This window comes from Sinocyclocheilus anshuiensis, unplaced genomic scaffold (genome assembly GCF_001515605.1).
Source record: "Sinocyclocheilus anshuiensis isolate Anshui unplaced genomic scaffold, SAMN03320099.WGS_v1.1 scaffold181, whole genome shotgun sequence".
Taxonomy (NCBI): domain Eukaryota; kingdom Metazoa; phylum Chordata; class Actinopteri; order Cypriniformes; family Cyprinidae; genus Sinocyclocheilus; species Sinocyclocheilus anshuiensis.
The window spans coordinates 2045546-2052698 of NW_015540898.1; the positions used below are offsets into that span (position 1 = coordinate 2045546).

Consider the following 7153-nt stretch of genomic DNA (forward strand, 5'->3'; position numbering starts at 1 on the left):
TAAAGCTAATGCAATTTTTTTTTTTTTTTATCGTAACCAATAAATTATTTCCCATCCACATAACAATTTACAAAAGCCTCTTTCGGTCTAAAATGCAGACTTTCAATACAATATGGCGATTTACTTTTATGCAGGACATAAATAACCATAAGTCAAGTCACCAAAACCCCCGCAAAGGGCCTGCTGAAATTGTGGCACTTAAAAGGGGAAAGTTTGAGCAAGACTGCTCCCCCGAGGTTCAGTTTTCCCAAGGGTCTTTAGGAAAAGCACACAGCCTCGGTGACTTGATAAGTAGTTATTCTCCTGAGAGACACGGACTGTGTGTGTGGAGGGGAAATCGTGGCCTTTTGTCACCAGGAAAAGCACAACTATTTATTATAAGCGCTAAACGCAGATTTTTCTCTGCCTATCTGCTGGAAATAGCTTTATCCCAAGAGTCTTTCATCTCGTATAATGATAGCCAGCTACCGCTAATAATAATAATAATAATAATAATAATGACAATGATAAGACAAAAAAGAAAGAAAGAAAAAGAAGAATATAATGCAAATGTACCTGTCGTGAAGAGGACGAACGGATGACTTTAAAGGTTGCGTTGGTGATTCATTTCTGAGGACGCTTTCCCGATCTGAGATTTAAAAACCAAACGTTGGAATTAGATTAATTGGAATTAGAATTTGCGCAGGACATATTGCACATATTTATTTTATTGTGTATTATATAGGCTATATGCATATACACTGAGTGCAAAAATAGCAACAGCAATAATAATAATCACCATCATAATAATAGTGACATTCAAAATGGCATTGCGGCCGTGTGGGTCACGTGTGTTGTGCACACACAGGCCTGGCGGGATTCGCGCATACCTATGTGTTTTGGACTCAGGTCCTCTGGCGCATTCTCACTGTTCTCGGCTGCCATCGATGACACCCCCGACGAGGGCTGCTGCTGCTGCTGCTGCTGCGAGTGAACCGGGTGATTGTGGTGATGCTGATTGACGCCCAGGAACGATCGCACGTTCAGCAGTTGGGCTTATTGCTAACCGGAACTGGAAAACCTCCCTGGCGACCCGGCGACAGAACCCTGGTGTTGTTGTTGTTTCCGTCCGACGGCTCTTTGCTGCCGGAAATGGCGTTGGATTTGGATTTCTCGAAGGCCTCGAGCTCCCCGCGCTTTTCCTCGTCCTCCTCGTTGCTTTGATCCCCGTCGTTGTCGTCGATCTTGTCGATGTCTATGCTCTCCAAATCTATTTCCTCCTCGTCTTCGTTTTTCTCGGCGTCCCCCTCGTTGTCGCTCCCAAAAAGGTTGCATTCTTCGTCCTCTTTACTTCTGCCCCATGTCACCTTGTTCTCCTTCTTGAGTCTTCTTCTGGCGTTGGCGAACCAGGTGGACACCTGCGTGAGGGTCATCTTGGTGATGATGGCCAGCATGATCTTCTCGCCTTTGGTGGGATAGGGGTTCTTTCTGTGCTCGTTGAGCCAGGCCTTCAGAGTGCTGGTGCTCTCCCGCGTGGCGTTCTTCGGCCTGTTTGGGTCTCCGTACTGGAACTGGCCGTAGGGGTAGAAGGCCGGGCTGGAGTGGGCAGCGAAGCTGGCGGGGTGCACGCCAGGGCTGTCTTTTAAATCGTACTGAGAGCCCTACAATGAGATCCACAAGCAGAAAGGAACAAAAGATCATATAGACGGCATTTATTACACACGACAAAGCGCACACATAAATTCGGGAATATGCTGTGCCAAAATTCCATATCGAACTTTCAGTTTCTCTCGCAAAATGATCAGTCATTTCTTCCTAATTCAATCCAGTCTCCTCTAGAAAACTTGACTGAGTTTTTGTTTCTGCTTGCACCGTTAGTTGTTAGTTTTTCCCATGTCTTTTATAAGCCAACGTTTGTTTTGACATTTGACTAGTATTGTTATATAAAAAAGCTAGGCCACAGATAGTGATAACACGAAAGACTGATACATAAACATTATCCCAAATTGAATGAGAATGGCATTATGGAAAATGAGACAGAATGACGGCATTATTTCCAGTCCGATGTGATTATAATTAAGTGTATATTTAACGCAAGGTTCGCTCGTGACCTGCAGGCCTTAGCATATTATTATTTGTATTTATATAACGCTATACAACAAGCGACGTAAATATACTACTTTGTTTGATGGCCTGTTCGTCGAAAAAAGTAGAACTGTGAGGAAAAGTATATTTAGCCTTTTTCGTCCCCTAAGAATTTATGCATAATGTTTATATAATTTTAATTAAGTTCCCATGCAAAATATATTTATGCACGCAATTTGAAATGAATTGCTATAGGTTAGCGAAAGGCACAACTGATTAATAACTCTCACTTTCAATATATTTCTTTTGGGGGGGGGGCGGGGGGAATGCAACGAGATTCCACTGTTAAGCATCACATTCTTCAACCCCTTGTATTATCATTTTGATATCATTGATATCACGTAGTGCAAAACAAGAAGGCATGCTGTAATAAACTGTAAAGTAGTTTCTGAGCCGTTTCAATAACAATAATTCGTTTTACATTGTTTTCCGGCGCGAGCATCAAAATTATCGATCGAAACAATTTAAACTAATTATTAAAGGGAAAATGGAGCTTAATAAGAATTGTAGCGTGTTTTAAAAAGTAGCAATTTGGTGCACGATTCGTGTTTTGACGAAAAACCCGCACAACTGTTCTTCAACTCCAAACCCGAGCCGAGATAAAAACTTTTCTTACGGTGTAAAATGGCGGTGGGAAAGAATTGTAGGTATTTTGAATTTTATGCGTGCCAAATCCATAGCGTAATCTAAATGTTACAAATCTGCAGAGAAACTTCCCACGCACATTGCAAGCTTAAGATACATTTTCCTCGCATGTGCTACAATCCCCCCAAAAGGCAATCATCTACAGGACGCTCGCAGAATAAAAGCAATAATAGGCTAAACAAAAGCGAGCAGCTTTCGTGAAAGTGCATCTGCTTTTCTTACCATCTGGGAGAAAAGAGCCAGATCGGCGCTGGTGTAAGGCAGAAAGGCGCTGTAGTTGTGCCCGTAGGGGTACATGCCCAGCACCGAGGACACGGCAGCGGCGGCCGCCGACGCGCTTCCCCCGATCTCAATGCTCCCTCCGCGGGACGACGGAGTCAGCACTCCCGGCCGATCGCCTCCGTACACCGCCTGGGAGGCACTTAAATACTGCGGGTAACCCAGCTGGGGGAAAGACATCTCCTTCGCCACGTCGCAAGCCAAAACGAGGCAAAAAGCAAATAGCCCACCAAAGCAAGAAGTGAAAGAGTTTCTCTCTCTCAAGCAGCACAGAGTGAGAATGAGAAACGCTCGTCTTTAAATCTCAGCTCCTCTTTTGCAGCAAGTCCGTCGGATGTGATCAGATCAACAATTGAGCTCCAACTGATGTCTCTGCCCCTAGGTCCTGGGCTGATCTCTCAGATACAATTTGAAGTTGATGCTTTGATTGGCGTCCCAGGCTCCTCCTCGTTGGCGCATGTGGTTAGTGCATTGGCCAGGGCCGCTTTTGCACTGTTTGGAGGATTGTATGTTAAATGTTTAGCATTAGAATCCATTCACTGTAGTGTGACAACCTGTCTACACGATTTTACAGCTGCCCAGCACTGGGGAAATGAACTGATAGGCACGCGGAACTTATTTGAATAGCTCGTAATTCTTATAAACAACTGGGGAATTAAAGCAACACTCGCGATGACACTGATCTTCATAAGGTATTGACGACCAAACAACTGTACTTTTCTTTTTTTTTTCTTTTTTTTGTAGTTATTGCTAATATTGCGTACAGGATTAGACACATTTGGTAAAAAATATTCTCTGAATTGAATTATTCAAATGAAACACTGGCTTTCTTGGAGTGGGCTTAAATAATTAAAGATGTGCATTTCCATACTCTAAACCTCATGCATTTGTTTTCCTTTATTCTTTTTGGTACTGACAAAGATGCAGTTTCTACTGCATGAACTTCCAAACGAGCTTTAACTGATGTAGGCTGTAATTATGCGAAACGACAGTTTTAGCAACTGTTTTTTTTTTCGTTGGTAAAACAGATTAATGAATTGATCTCGCTATTGGCAGAAAATGTGTGCCAAATAGTCAAAAACATTCTAACACGTATTTCTCTTCCATTTCTTCCCTCTCTCTCTCTCTCTCTTCCTCACACACACACACACACACACACTCACTCACACTTATAACCCAGAGGCACTTACAAGCATACACACTGGGGTGGGGGCGTTGGGGACTTTGTATTTATGTTTCATTGTTAAATACTGAACGAGGTGATGTCGTGAATAATCGTGAGCACTTCATTAACATGCACACGAGCGCCATTTAGCTGCAAACCCCCAAAAGTATTAATACCCCTAATAGCTAATAGTCATGAGAGATAAAGGCATCGCCTGTGGTCTAACAGTTTGTGATTTAATGTGTGTGCGGCAATAATAAGCTGACTAATCCTGCCACATCTTTACCAAAATACCTCCCTCTAATAATAATGAACTGCTTTTGCTAAATATATGCACCTTATAATAAACATGCGAGGTGTTGATGTTCTTCAGAAACGGGATACAATTTAAAGATTTACAAAATGTGATTTTCGAAACGATTCAATTTTACATCGCAATTTGTATTTACTATTATTATTATTAATTTAAACTTGAAAATAAAATTGATATATTTTTTTTAATTATCATAATTCAGTCGAGATATTAAATGCATGCGTTAAACGATTTTTTTCCCCCTCTAACCGAACTAAGTGCTTTTGATTAGCGCTCGGATCCGGGGTCCGGGGTCCGGGACTCGCTCTGTAATGGGGTCGCTGCTCAAGCGCTTCTAAAGTTGTGCTCGTTGAAAGGATATAGTGGATTTAATACTTTAACGGCTCAGATGAAGCCAGTGATTGTGATCTGCCCCAGATGGCCGCGAGTGGAGGATCTGTTGAAAATATCTGAGGGCACTGATGCCAATCAGAGGAACACATCAGACAGAAGGAGGAATGGCACTGCTGATAACCCGCTGGAAACGCGCAGAGCTGAAGATCATGTGTGTGTGTGTGTGTGTGTGTGTGATGAAAATTATACCATGCATGTGTATGCAGTGCCAGGCGTGCATGTAAACACACATGTCTATAAATTATGGAAAGTACACTAGTACACATGCTCTTAAGCAAGCTCTTATTTTTCTGCTCTTCTACTGTCATATAAATAGCAAACCTTAGCTTAGCAGAGAAGTGATTACAGTGCGGAATCTGCATATTTCAAAGGTTAACGTCTCTTTAGACTATGAAAAAAAAAATAGACTTTTAAACCATTTCAAAGCAACAAGAGAAGCACACATTTTCATGGTGGAGTTTCATGTGCTGTTTTATGTTCAGAATCTGAAGGACCCGCTGGAAACGCGCAGAGCTGAAGATCATGCAGATATGACACTGAGAATATCTCTAAACGACGGAGACAGAGACGTTAAGAAAGGACATTCAATCTTGAGAAAAAAAATTGGGGCTGCTCAATTACTCGCTTCTTATTTAAACATTTCATTTTTACATTTCATGTAGGCCTAATTTAGAATGTATTATTATTATTTGTAAATGAGCAGTGTAACCGTGTAAGGTCACATGTAGCCTATTTTAGTAGATTTTATAAATGCCTGCTTATTTCATTTTTTGTTTTTCCAAGTCATTTTTCGGGGGAGAATATCAAGTTTCCTTTTTCGGGTCAATAGGGAAAATAAATTGTAAAGGGGTTGAAGTTTGACCCTCGTCAAACAAAGGCACGTGTGATCTATGGGCAATAAAGCCTGTTCACACTTAACTGATTTATGGGGCTTGTTAAAATCCCATTATCACTTTCCCTGCAACTGCAACAGCAAGAGACCCGTGTAAATTCGCTGGAAACCTGTAGCATGTTCTCCTCTGAGAGAGGATTCTAAAAAAAAAAAAAAAGATGTTTTCATTTTCTAACAAGAGAAGCACACATTTTCATGGTGGAGTTTCATGTGCTGTTTTATGTTCAGAATCTGAAGGGTTTCAGGTTTGCTGTACAGTGACTCTGCTGCTGTCTAAGTGTCATTATAATATAAACACTCTTCGTCCAAGCTTTCTTATCCAAGCTCGCTTTCCCATTAATGCACAAATTGATTTAAAAAAAAAAAAAACAGTATTTATTTTCTTTCAGACCATTACTGTCATCTGCATGCGAGCTTCATGAGACAGATCTTGCAGCGCAGACTCCTATTTGTGTTTGGATTTCATAGAACTCAAAAATCAATGCGTTTCTCAAGCATGTCAATGTACATTCTTTAAGTACAGGTGTAGGGCAATTCTTACAACACTGAAACTCGTGTAGCAAAACGAAAGCAGGGAATGGCATTCAACTAAACTGTCAACTTTAAACAGCCAAAAGCAATGAGATCAAAGGCATGCGCTGGAGTCTCTTCTCTCTCTAGATTACAGCCCTAACGGTTTGAACCCTTAATGCTATTAAAGGGAACCAGGACATCTCTCCCAACCATGGTTACTGAGTAAATCCCCTCTGGACTCAAAGATGACCAGAGCCGCGTTTGAGTCAGCAGTGGTCAAACGGAGCTTTAGCACTGACTTTCAGCACCAACCATCTTTGTAACATTTTATGCTCAGGGTTTTTGGGAGAGACGCTGCAAGTGCACTGATTTAACAGGCCCTTGATCCACAATCTTGGCTGGACAGACTGTTTGCATCTCGGCTTGTGAGCTAATTACGGCTGGGCTCATGTGTGTCTGTAGGAATAATCACTGCATGATGCTTTTTTGTTGTTGTTGTTTTCATTTCAGCTTTATATGTATGTACTCAAAATGTAATGTGCAATGCAAATTGAAAATATCAAGTACTGCATGGTTTTAAGAAACTATTATCTTGATTTTTATGAAGGATGTGTTAAACATGTCACTGAACCCCGTGCAATGGTACAGTGAATGTGTGTGGAATCATAACTGATGAAAATGCCCAGGATCCTTCAGCAGTTTGGGAATGTCTTGAGATTATCAGTTTTGGTAACTGTTATCACGTCAGCAGCCTGCTGGACCACACATGATTGTCCCCTATTGTCCTCTTCTGTCTTCGGCGAGTTGACATGAGGTTAAAAATCTCTGG

At 41.5% G+C, this 7153-nt stretch overlaps 1 pseudogene; it reads right to left on the reverse strand.

The window, feature by feature from the left end:
* LOC107689020 (iroquois-class homeodomain protein irx-1-like) overlaps nt 1-3409 on the reverse strand; it is a 69069-nt pseudogene extending 65660 nt beyond the window's left edge.
* Between the last annotated feature and the right edge of the window lie 3744 nt (nt 3410-7153).